Below are 14,407 nucleotides of genomic sequence, written 5' to 3'. Positions count from 1 at the left end.
GCTATTAACGTCAACTTAATCAGTGCTCTCATGTGGAAACCTCAGATTTCTGCCCGATACTGCATTTCAAGACAATGCTCCAAGAAAGGGGTGATTGTGGGGGAGGGGAGCTTGGTTAATAAGACATGTCTAATCATTCTATAATTACCATTTAAAATAAATGACACTCAAACAAAAAATGTGAGAAAAAATAGATTAAAATAGAGCTATTGCTCACACAAGATAGACGGTTTTTCACTCTATTTCAAAGTCAACCAGTAGCAGATAGGCAAGGACCCAATTAATTGGATAAATGAAATATTTACGTAAATTCTTAGAAACCAATCTAAGACATAGTGGCCAAATGATTAATTTGCATGTGCCCTTTGAATAACAGACATAAGAGTAAAATAAAAAACCTTCATTGTTCTGTTCATCTCCTCTCATTTATTCATGTTCATTCTTTTATCTCCTCATTATACCTTTAAAAGTATGTTTAAATAAGTGTGATTGCTTTTAAATATTTCAATACTATACCAGTTTGACAGGTATAGGGTGGTTTAATGGAAAGAGTATATTAGTTTATGTTGTGAGATTCAGGTCTAAATCTTGACTATCTGATGTAAGAAAAGTTCTTTTATTATTTTCTTAAAATTCATTTTTTAAAATTGTTACTCATTTTAAATTATGACTGTACCACTTATTATGTATGTGCTTTGGAATATATGTTTTCTAGTCTCAGATTCTTCATTTGTGAAATATGGAAAAATGACACCCATCTTGAATCTTTGTTGTTAGGTAATATATGTAGAAATGTCTGTCCAACATGATGCCAGAAGAATGGGAAGCACAGTAAATATTGGTTGAATCTGAAAAAAGTGTGTAAGAGCATTAAAAGGAATTCAATTTATTGGGTTAGGACCACTAACCTTTTCTTTTTTGGGGGTGGTCACATTCTTTTTGTTTTAATTGTAGTATAGTTGGTTTACAATGTTGTGTTAAGTTTCAGGTGTACAGCAAAGTGATTCAGTTACAAGTGATTCAGTTGTAACAATACAGAGAATTATACATTTTTAAGGGAAAATTAAGGGAATTAATGGAAGCATAAAACAGAAAAACTTTAATAATTTCAAATCACATGGTTAATTTCTAAAGGGGCTATACATCCTTCTTGCACCATGAATCCTGTACGGAAAGTCAGAAAAATATCTTTAAAAAATCATCATTTGGGCTTCCCTGGTGGTGCAGTGGTTGAGAATCTGCCTGCCGGTGCAGGGAACACGGGTTCGAGCCCTGGTCTGGGGGGATCCCACGTGCCGCGGAGCAACTGGGCCCGTGAGCCACAACTACTGAGCCTGCGCGTCTGGAGCCTGTGCTCCGCAACGAGAGAGGCCGCGATGGTGAGAGGCCCGCGCACCGCGATGAAGAGTGGCCCCCGCTTGCTGCAACTGGAGAAAGCCCTCGCACAGAGGCGAAGACCCAATACAGCCAAAAATAAATAATAAATTAATAAAAATTACCTTAAAAAAATCATCATTCAACACTTTATAACTGAGTAGCTCTACTTGACTAATATAGCCCCAGTGGCTGAAAAAATATTACCTATTCTATAAAATCAGGCTGGCCAAAATCGTTAATGGTGCTTTATTGGCATTGATCGACTGCCTCATTGCTTCATCAGATAGTTTTGCATGAGTAATTGTAGGTCACTACTTGTAAAGTGGATGAATTTGCATAGGGCACATTAATCAACAACCATTCCTGCTTTAAGAAATAATGAAACAGATGGCAATAGCAATAGTACAAGTGACTGACTTTTGCCTCAGCAGTCTGGGTGTATGCTCAATCAAGAAAATTAGTTTATTGTGGTGATGATTTATTTTAGCTCCCAAGTGCTGTCTCTAAGTAGCAGTTCAAGGAATAAGACCTTGTGAAATGTCTCTAGGCTTTTTTCCCTCTAAAATTGCAATAGCAAAATGATGTCTTTAGTATTACATGTTAAAAGACAAATATCTTCATAGGCTATTTCCCATTGGCATTCATTTTTCAATGACTTCAAGGGTGTAGGTTGCAATTTCTGCCTAATGTCACTTGTTTATAAGCTGACTTTGGTAAACATCACTGCTATATTTCAAATTTACTCTTTAATCTGAGTTTATTACGGGTTCATCCTCTAGGCTAGCCTGAACAATTATTTTTTATTTCTTCAAGTTTAAGAATCATAGCATCAGCTCTGGAAAAAGCGTATGTTCACAGTTACTGTCATTTTTTTTGTAAGTTAATTGGAGGAAAACAAGACCTATTGTAGTTTGACATGATCCTTGCTATTGGGCAGAATGAGATGGGGAAGCAGAGTACATGATTCCATCCGGTGCATTTACTCCACATCAGTGTTGGCTTTTAGCGAAACATAAAAGATATTTACATAAAAAATCATGGGAAAAGTTCACGGTAGAAAATGTCAAAGTTGTAATCTCTAGAAGAGAAGAAATCAGAGTGATGACACCAAGTATTCAAGACTGATGACAGGGAAGATACATTTTATGTCCACAAAAGATGAAGCAATTCTAAAGTCAGCAAACATTTTAGGAATTAGAGGACCATTGCTACATGAGAGTGATTTTTTTTAACTTTAAGAATAATTACTTGCTCTCAAGTACAGTATCAACTTTGTAGCACCTCTGTCCTTGGAAACTTTAAGAACAAGTTGCGTGTAGTGATTTCAGAATTGATATCCAAGTGTGCAGGTGAATAGACCAGATGGACCTTGGTCCTTTCCAATTACATAATTCTATGGTGATAGGAAATCTCAAATTCCAATCTTGTCTTGGCATATTTGGTTGGTTCCTGACAGGAAAGCAGCTGGTGTTTGTGGTTGTGTAATGAAACTTCAAACATCAATTGGGCTAACTGTACTAAAATATGAAGAAAAGCATTCTGGTTTGGTAATTTTCATTTAACCATTTCTCATAAATTTTATACACTTCACTTTGAATTGAGTAATTGAGCTCTTGTTTTATCCCCATTCAATACTAACATCAGCAAAATCCGGAACTCTATGCATGGATTGGAGGACATGCATGCAGAATCACATTTTGGCAGAAGTGAAATCCAACAGGTACACAGGGAGCTCAGCTCGGTGCTCTGTGATGACCTAGATGGGTGGGATGGGGGGGTGGGAGGGAGGTCCAAGAGGGAAGGGCTATAGGTATACATATAGCTGATTCACTTCATTTGTACAGCAGAAACTAACACAACATTGTAAAGCAATTATACTCCAATTAAAAAAAAATACAACAACAACAAAAAAAGAAATCGAGCAGGTAGTAGGTAGTATCTAGCAGATATAGTTATGATAACATCTTGGAAAAGGTCCCTAAGATTAAGGGGAAGAGTCTATTCTAACACTTAAGTAAAACACAAAAGCAAAGTTTATATGAAAAGTTTATATGAAAAGCTAAGTAACTGAACTCCAGCCATACAACTCAGCACCAGGTCAGACTGCCAGAAAATAGCAGACTTAACTGTGAAACTGAGACTTCAGTGCCTGGTCTTGGAGTAAGTGAGAAAAGCAAGACAGAGATTTAGACCTAGTAGGATCAAAGTAATAGGTGGGATACCAAGAATGAGACTGATGTACGAACAACTTCCAAATCTAGCTACCAAAAGTAGGCTCTAATGTGTGCAATGACACGGATACAAAGAAAGTGAAAGCCCATTTTTCAGTAGGATACTGTCAGGGCAGGAAGAGAATGTTTATGCAGAGTGCCTTAAATTGCTTAATTTTTCTTCTTGACTCTATTACTGGTCCCAGGAATTGGAACTGGCTTAAACTACAGGTGAAGGTCAAGAAAGCCCAGCTGAGAGGAAGATTTGGAACCTTGAAGTGTCTAATAAAAGCCTTGGAGAGAAACGAGGTTACCTCAGGTGCACTCGCTTGAAGACTGGCAATGCTACTGGATAAGGTGAAGATGAGGAACCGTGAGCCTGAGTAACAAGGAAGATTAGGACTACAGACTCATCTGGTGCTGCCGAATGTAAGAAATGTGTAGTCATTTGAGTGCAGCAGGGTAAACATAGTAGATGACTAATTTGTTCAGCTACTGTTCCAGCTTATTGCACATCTTCGGCACACAGAAGTGCTTAATTGCTACAGACATGGCCTCTGATGCTAGTTTAGGGGTCTTTCTGAGCTATTTTTCTCTGAAATATTTCATAAGGTGAATATGAGCTCCAAGACCAGAGACAGTGAGATTGAAAAAAAAAAACAACTATATTCTACCTCCTGCGCCCTTACATTTAATGATTATTTTTGAGTCACTAAATGTCACAAGTGGAAATCAGTAAAGTCAGTCAAAAGTCCATGACAATGGCATGCCCCAGGAATAAAAAAGAAACATTCCCATTAAAACTAGTCATTACAGAGATCTGCCTGCACCATGGAGCCATAACTTTCCATCCCATTTTAGCAGGATTAACTAATAAAATCAAATGAATTTTAATTCAAGTAACAAAGATCTGATACTTGGATTTTTTTTTCAATGGAAACAGAAAAAATATCTTATTACAAATAATTCCCCTATATCAGAATTTTCTTTGCAGTTTAATCTATTTTTATAATATGGTGTCATGTCTTGAAAAAAATGGAAATAATACTAGAAATCTATTTGATATTCAGTAAGGTTTTCCTATTGGTCACACATATTATACAAATCAATAAATACATATGTACAATAAAGATTACATTGATATTGCTTATGGATATAGTTGTGATAGTTATTCTCTGTGAAATAGGGTTGAATTGCCAAGACACAAGGTCCTAACAATTATTAATGATATGTTACTTTTCCAACCTAAGAGAACCTACTCATTTGATGGTCATAAAAACTGTTTAAATTATTACCATACTATGTTATTTTAACTATTTGATAATATTATTGGGGAGAGAGTTATGAATGCTATAGTCAATATCTCTAACCCATAGTAATTTCTCCTTTCTTTGGAATTATAGATAAAGATTAATATAGTTTTATAAAGATTAACATAATGTAAGGATAACTGTTCTCCCAGCTTATAAAGTATCATATCATTTTGAAAAGTCACTGTAGTTTTTTCAGAGAAATATTTCTATATATATATACATTTATATATTTCTATAATTTTTTGAATCTCAGTATTTCAGTTCTTAAATTTTCAGAGATCTAAAAAAAAGGTTTGGAATGATTTTAAGAGAAAAGACACATGGATATTATGTGGCCTAGGGCAAAATAATTATTCTGCAGTATTTAATCATGTCTAATATTCATGCTAATGATCTAGTTTTAGACTAGTGAACAATTGAGAGTACACTGCCATTGTTTTATCAGAGTCTTGCTATAAAATGAGGCAAAAGTATTTTTCAAAACAGACTGAAAATGACAGAGTTTTGCATAATATGAAAACTTTGACATTCTACTCTTTAGTAAGACTTCCTTTCATAACTCTACTCCTACACATTTAAAATGTATTTTTTATACCCTTGACAATAAAGAACAGCTTTAATTATTCTGAAATCTGAAGGTGAGAAGTTAAGACACATGCATTTAGAAAACAATAACATAAAAAATAAAAGAGAAACTTTGGCTTTCTCAGATAGCACACACTGTTTCTGGAAGATCTGACATTCTTCCAATAGAATTTCCAGTGACGTGGAATTTTCCTGGTATATCTATATATTTAATTAAATAGGGAAATTTATTCTAAACAAACACAGATGTTTATGGTTCTGCATGACTGACAACCTTTCTCTTTGCCAAACATTATTGTTTGGAGAGTCATTAAAGTTCTGACTAGAAACAACTCTACATTAAAAGAAGAGAATACAATTTAGTTTGCAGTAATTAAGTCACTTGATAGCAAGTGGGGCTGAACTGGAGCAACGAATGGATTTTTGCCGAAGCTGCTATACAGCTCATAAGTGAGCTTAGATGTCAGCATATGTTTTCCAAATAAGTCAGGTATCCCTTTGCATATGCACTTACTTGCCTTTGGAAAAGCAACCCAGTTCACTGTTAGACAGAAAACACCCTATAAGAAAATAGGTTCTTGACCCAGTGAGCTTGGAAAGCACTCAAATAAACAAATTTAAGCAGGTTTTCTTGTTTCAGCAAAATTCTAAGAGTATTTAATATGCAATCATGTCTTGTGAGTAAACTGGAGATGAATGTTTCCCAAAATTGACTACTAAACTTCTTTTCCCCCATAACGTTTCATGGTATTGGTAGTTTGGGGGATTCACTTCTGGGTATATTGCTCTGAAGTGTTATTCAGGTAGTAAATCTAATCTACCTCTGACATTGTGGAATTGATCTACCTCATGCCTCACTTCCCCAGACACAAACTGGCTCATAAAAGAAATTATCTGAAATGTCTGCCTTCTAGGCAGACTCTTCCCTACTATCTACTTCCCTCTTTAGCTTGTGCTTGTTCCCCTAGTTCTAAGTTTTGGACTCCATGAACTTGTTATAACACCAGAGTGGCAGGATAAGTGGAGGAACCTCTTTTCCTCTCTCCCCACCAGCAGCTCTCTAAAATAATCTGGTCAGCACACTCACTCAGCTTCTTACCTTCCCCAGTACTCTAAAAGAGGGAAGAGATATGGGAACATATGTATATGTATAACTGATTCACTTTGTTATAAAGCAGAAACTAACACACCATTGTAAAGCAATTATACTCCAATAAAGATGTTAAAAAAAAAAAGAGTATTACTTTTGTGAGCTCAGTTTGAGGTTTTTATAACACAGAATAGAATTGATAGAGGCAGAGGAGAGATAGTGGGAAAGAGATTAATAATAATAATAACTACCAATAAGAAACTCATACTGCTGGCTTTTCTGGAACAGCTACTGTTTGTCAAGAATACGGTAGTAAATGAAAGAGAAAGAAAAGGAACAGAAGCAGGAACGTCTGTCAAGCTACATAATAAAAATAATCATAAAAAAGGCAGGAGGAAAAGAGAAAAGCCTTGCTGGCTGAAGAGGCAGGAGGGGGTACAATACGTAGGAATAGGCTTGAGTGAAGCCTTTGGAACCACTACAAGGATGAAAGACAATTTAGGGTGAGAGTAAAGGTAATTCTGAAAAGTATCTAATTGATTCTGATTTGAATCTCCTTTAATTATCTAGGTAAAAACTGGGATTCCTTGTTAATTACTTTTAGCTATTGGGCTAGTTTCCACGAATGAATATAACTTATACAAGGATAATGAGGCACTTTGAGTTAAATTTAGATTGTATTAGCTTCTTCCACTGGCAAACCTTCTGGACTTGTGGCTTTTAGTTTCTTATCAGTTCTTTGCTCTGCCCACTGTCTTGGTTTTGACAGTACCATCTGTCTTGAATGAGAAATTTCTGTACCATTTCTAAGCCCTGCCATTCCAAAAGAGACCACCCCTTAGCCCTGAGTTCTTTCTTCCCATCACCCTTTCCTATCCATAGTCAGTGGGACAGGGCACTTTGTTAATTACCTTCCAATATTTTCTACTTGGAAATAGAGAAGTTCTCATGTGGTGCTAAAGAATTGACTTCTCCGTTGGTCCAATATGCGACCAATCCTGCTTTGTTGATGCTTGTTAATCTGTGTCCTGTCTGTGCCACCGTGTTTTTAGACCAAACAAATGAAAATTGAAATGATAATTTCTTTATATCAGAGACTCAAGATGTGCACAACTCAGCTGGGGCTAGGAAAAGTAAAATCCTTAGAGTTCTATTTACGAATATGCAGAGCCAAAGAAGGGAGAAGAGAAATTGGAAAAAGAGAGTTCAGAAGCTGTGAGAGCCTGGATTGTGCATCAGACCAAAGCTTGGAAGTGAGGATATCTGCATGTGGATAGTACAGACTTTGCCCTGCTAGTCAACAGAATTGAAGAAGCCATGAAATAGGCAGAAGGCAGGGTAAGGACACATATGTAACTTCCCTTTATGCAGTTAAGGCTTGGAAGACTCCCTGTCCACACCTTACTGGGCTGACATGTGTACTATCCATGGAAAACTCTCACTCACACTGCAACCACACGAAGTTCAGATGTCATATTTCAAGATGTAAAAAGGTATACTTTTATTGCTATAATTTTTTCTCCTCTTAGTTTTCCCCAAGTTAAGAAAGTTACTCTGTCTCTAACACTCTGTGCCAAATATCTGCACTCATTTATGTATTACCTGACCATGACATGTCTCTGTCTGTGCAGTGTGTCTCTCCTCTAGGCACCCTGTGATTTGGCAGCATGCCACAGCAATTCATCACATTTTCATACCTTGCTCCAGCTTGACTGGCAAGAGAACACACAACAGGGTCTCCTATTTGCATATACATCCTTGTCCTTTTTTGTTATTTTCTATGAAGGTCTCCTGTTTAACCATTTTGCTTCCTTTAAGAAGAGGTTATAAAATAATTTACAAATAAAGACTTTATGAAGGGATTCACATTTAGGTTTGCTTATCACATATGAGATCACATAATATTATGCTTTTCCTCTGTTGTTTTTCATGTACATTTTGCACTAAACTTTAAACTTTTTGCATGTTACTATGTGCAAATCTTATGACAATTACTCCATTGCTTTTATTATTTATCCTTTCTATAAATTCCCTTCTTGTTAGTTGCTTTTTCCTATTTAGATAGTAAAAATTGAGTCTCATAATGATGTTAGATGGCATTTTAAAGAGAAGCATCACATGCTGATTTGTTTTTGAAACAGTACTGACTTTTTAATACTCCATTGAAGTCCTCATTTAATTTTTCTATCAATCTGTCATATGGTTTATGTTTCATATTACCTTGATTCATAAATAGGTATATTTATCATTTTCCTTAGAATAGACTTGTTTAGAGCCTTTGCCATCTTATGATTTATATCTTTTTATTTATACAAAAGTTATTCATCATCATGCACTTTTTATACTTGAATATTAAACAAGGGAAAGGTTCATGTAATTTCTCAGAAGTTTCTTTCAGCCTAACTGGCAACAGGTATTTGGTTAGAATTTGCACCAAATCTAATGCTCAACACATGGAATTGAATGTACAACTTTTTCTTCATTTCTTACTAAATCTGGCTAGCACACCACAAGGTGAATCCGAAGTCATTTGAGGCTTTCTGCCAATAACACTGGAATGTGTGGAAATCGGAGATGATAGTGAGAAATTTTTTCAGCTTCGAATATTTAGGGAATGCATACATTCTATTAAAAATATACATGGTGAATCGAGCAGAAAGATAGCTAGTGGAGTATAGATTTTTATGTATTTGCGTGAGTTCACTCTGTTTAGATACAGGCAACACGTAGACAGGAACTACCTTATGCATTTTTCCAACTAACACAGAACTAGCACAGTAGAAACTCAGGACAGGTTTATAAGGAAATGAATTAACTCCATCAGTTTTGGGAGAAGTAGTAAGCACCTGCTATTTTTTGGTTTCTCATATTTATTCTTCATTCTTCTGTTAACTCTACCTAGCTTTCTTCTGGAAACCACCCTCACCCCCAAATTCAGCTCCCATGCCTAAAGTGAAGCTTTTATCTGGTTCAAAGTTAAAGCCTGTGACCTATATGTAAGTCAATTAATGCATCAATCCACCAATGCATTGGGTTCATGTCCCAATGAATTGAAGGAATTTTCTCAGAGAAATATTTAGAATGGTACTCTTGTTCTTAAGCATGGACTGAAACTCAGTAAACACTGGCTAGGGAGAAGCTGTAATCATCCTGTGACCATGTAGGAGGCCATCCTGTGGTAAATGAGGATAGACAAAGGCAGAATTAAGAGACAGAAAAAAACTAGTTCCTTGGTGATGTAATTAAAACCACTGCCTCCGGCTTTGGAGCCAGCCGTATCTTGAGACCTATTAGTCTAGTGAGACAGAAAAAAAAAATTCTCTATTTTCTTCAATAGAGACTTTACATTTTTGCAATTGAAAGTTTCTTTAATAACGAGAAAAAAATCACTAAAGCTCCACTGTAGAAAAATTGAATGAAGTCTTCGCTCTCTCATTCTCTCCAAGAATAGAACCAGATTCTATATCTCAACTATTTAAGCAGTGGCTTTCAAACTATACCCAAACTGTGCCCTCATCCAAGTGCTCCTGGGAGAGAAGAGAAGGATAGAGACACAGAGTTCTAGAACATCATGCTGAATCAACCAGAGACACTCCGCATCTCTACTGAGCTTTCGCAGGAAGAGTTCTGAGACTAAGACAAGTTTGAAAGCTACTGGGTAAAACTGTGGTTTTACACCTCTTAAGCAGACAGCAGAACTGAAGGATGTATGTATTGCTCTGTTTTAAAAAACTCAACAGTAATACTATAGAACCATGTTTACATTTATAATCTTTCCCCTTAATACAAAATGGCATTATTCAGTGGTAACCGAAATCTCTCTATAGTTTATGACATCTTTTAACTTTCATCATTTAGTGTTTTACTTCTCTTCCTGCAGTCGTTGAAAACTAAATCCCTGGTATATTTTACGTAATTTTAATATGCATGAAAAAGCACATTTCTTTAACTAGTACTTTGTTAAATAAGTCAAATCAAGTATTCACATTTATCTAGTGAGACTTTCCCTTAATAAAATAATATATTTAATTTCTAACAAATTACATAAAAATTTAGACTTGGGTTGAAGATTATGTTAATCAGTAAGGAAGCAGCAAGTCTCCCATCATCTTGCTGCTGTCCTTCAATAAGGCAGTTGTTATAAAATAGAAAAAAGGATAATGTATGCAAATGAGATAAAGCATTTTTAAAAAGTGTTGCTCAGTACTAGGCACACACACCTACTCAATATTAGTCATCACTGAGTCATCATAATCATGATCAATCATCACCTCATCTTTAAAATTCTTTTTAGATTAGCATTCTACAAATCTATAAGTAATTACTAAAATGGATTCCCATATTACTATTTAAATAAACTTTTCATTTGGAATAATTTTAGGTTTACAGAAAAGTTGCAAAGAGAATACAGAGGGTTCCTATATACCATTCAACCAGCACCACCAACTAAGATAAATGGTCTAAATAATTTTGTCATTAATATTTAAAACCTATAAATCTAATCACTAATCTTTATAAAATAAATCATGTTTAGACACCTCTGATTTGCACATGCAAATCAATTTTCTTGAATAGCACAACAGCCTAAAGCAAAAACAACCCTAAAGCAAATGGTTGATTATTTCCTGTCATAGCATTAAAATGAACTGGACTTTGTTTGTAAATCTCAATTAATCACAAATTAAAACTGGCAAATTATCTAAAGATAGGATTAAAAAAAAGATGAGTCATTTAATAATAGCCTACATAGATTCATAGCTAATTATTTATCCTATAACTGAAAGAAGAAAAGGAAAAATATCTTACACTATAGAGCATGAATCTTGAATAAACTTAAAATATTTTAACCCAGTTTTTAATATTCTGGAACATATTGTCAAGGGAAGTTGCCAAATCTATTTTTATTGATTTTTCCTTTAATTAGGTATGCACTTTCTTGGAGATCTAAAATGCATTAGTGCCAGAAAATGGAAATAGATTCAAAGCTTTCTTTGACTTCCTAATAAATTTTAAACTCTGTAGTTGCTTCCACTGGTCCAAAAACACAGAGATCAAGGATCACCTCTATAATCTCAAAGTGTAATACAACATTACTAAGTGTATTCTCATGATCTGGTGCAAGTACCTTCTAATACAATGATTATATATTGTATATAGATTTGATTCACTTTCCAAAACCTCTTTGTTTACAGTAACCAAAGCAACAGTTGTCTGAACATCTGTCCATGAGGAATTGGCTCGAAATGACTAACTCATTTCATAAAGAGCAACAAGAGCTCTTTGATTTTAATGCTTTTCACACCCCATGGATTTGGGCCAAATGAAAGCTTTCTATATATCTCTCACAGGTTACAGTGTCCAAACAGTTTGCTGTGTCTTAAAAACTGAAGTTTAGCCTCTTTCTTTCATTAGCTCTTGGGATATTTCTACAGTGCTAAGTTGACTGGCATGTGCCATTTATGGCAACACATGCTATGAGAGAATAAAAGCCATTAGGTTGAAAGCAGAATCATTGATAGAATATAATTAAATTTTCTTCTGGTCCCTGAAGGCTCCACACTGAACCACATATTGACACCTGCACCTGACTTAGCAGCATGGAACTGCACTTTTGCTAATTTTCATTTCTTTTCATGTGCTCGCCTCTCATCCTGACTTCATAGTTGTTCAGAAACTGTACTTTTAAAATTTACTTCTAAGCAACAAGAAACTATCAGAAAAGCAATTACCCCAACTCGTGTAGAACCCCAGATTCACTTCATACATCATGCTTCTCTAGGATATGAATCTGTAAGTCACCAGTGTCATTCTGCGTACAATCCACCATTACATGGATGTAATATTTAAAGTAGAACAAACTTCAAGCTGCCTTTTACTAACCCATGGGCACATTTTAAGTGGTGTGCTTAATTGCAAGCCCTTTGTATTTTTGCTGGCAGAATATCCTCTGTTCCCAGGAAGGAAAACAAAACTGAAGTTGATAATGAACAACAACAAGGACTAAGTTTTGTTGAGAAGCAACTGTATTGGATGTTCTAAATTCAAATGAAAAACCAAGAGATGAATATGATGGCTAATGTAAGGGTCTACATCAAAAGCCATTTATCTGTTGAATTGAGGAAGCATTTAATCTAAAAAAGAAAGTAAACATTTGCATGGGGCTGAACCCTAAAGGTTCCCTGAGGAAGACATTTTTAACTTCTATGTGTATAGGAAATGTTTAAGGAACTTGAATTCTTGAAACTCAGCTTCTATATATCATGGAATACAGTCTCAATAGACAAAGAGACACTTATTCAACACTACTAATCAAAGCAATACAACTTACATAATCAATGAAATACTACTTTTGCCTATTGAATAGGTCAGTTATGGGCAAAACGAAGATTTCAGTTACTGATGTTTGAAGCACAAATTGATATAACTTTTTTGAAAGACATTTTAGTGATAATTATCAAAATATTTCAAGAAGCTTATAATTGTTAATATAATAATTCTACTACTCAAATTTAGTATAAATGTGTGCACAAAACATATATATACAAGGATGTCTATTTTGCACATTTATACAATAGCAGATTTGGAATTAAATGTCCCATAATATACTAAATAAATTATAACATCTACGCAATAAACTACTATGTACTTACAAAATAAAATCAAATGATATTTTTTACATGGAAAGATGTTTATTATGTTGAATGGCCATTCAGGATAGAAAGTAACACGCATTTTGTTAACTCACAATGGTACTTCTGGAGGTAGACATAATGGATATTTTATCTCTCTTTTGTTTGTACTTTTTTCATGCATATATTATATTACTTGTGTAATTAAAAAATTTTCGACCGACAAATAATTAAGAAAAGAATGACACCAAATTGGTGAACATAGAAATTGATCATTTGTATACATTATTGTTTAAGTGTATTTCTGGCAGTATAATTGGCAATATATGTCAAAATCCTTGAGAATAGTTGGTTGAGTAAATTTCCTAGAAATAAAACCCAAGGAGACAGTCAGAGATTTAGACAAATACTGCTTGCACAAACTTAACAAAAATCAGTTATAAGAATGAACAATAAAAATGACTGCAGGGCTTCCCTGGTGGCGCAGTGGTTGAGAATCTGCCTGCTAATTCAGGCAACACGAGTTCGAGCCCTGGTCTGGGAAGATCCCACATGCCGTGGAGCAACTACGTCCGTGAGCCACAATCACTGAGCCTGCGCGTCTGGAGCCTGTGCTCCGCAACAAGAGAGGCCACGATATTGAGAGGCCCGCGCACCGCGATGAAGAGTGGCCCCTGCTTGCCGCAACTAGAGAAAGCCCTCGCACGGAAACGAAGACCCAACACAGCCCAAAAAATGAATACAAAAAATAAATAAAATAAAATAAAATAATTTTAAAAAATCTATAAAAAAAATGAGTGCAAATGTCCAACATAAGAAAAATGATTAACTAGGTGACCCTGCATCCATTTGATTGTGTCTTATATAGCCAGTAAAAATAATATTTAGTATATATTTAGTAAAAGTTTCCAATGGAGTGAAAATGACCATAATATAACTTTTAGTATACACATCACTATATACAAAATTTTAGATAAAGCGTGATCCCAATGAAAATATGCAAAGAGAAAAATAATTCAAAAATTTACAAGTAGAATAAAAGGCAAAACATTAACAGTGATTGTTTTAAAGGTGAGATTACAGGTGATTTTTTTTCACGTTTCTTTGTAATTTTCTATACTTTGTCAGTTTCCTACACTGGGCATATACTACTTTTCTAGATCATGCATAATTTTTCTCATCAGTAGCAACAAAGTAAAACAA

Source organism: Balaenoptera acutorostrata, chromosome 12 (genome assembly GCF_949987535.1).
Source record: "Balaenoptera acutorostrata chromosome 12, mBalAcu1.1, whole genome shotgun sequence".
Taxonomy (NCBI): domain Eukaryota; kingdom Metazoa; phylum Chordata; class Mammalia; order Artiodactyla; family Balaenopteridae; genus Balaenoptera; species Balaenoptera acutorostrata.
The sequence above is the reverse complement of the archived record's forward strand: the minus strand, read 5'-3'. Positions refer to the sequence as shown.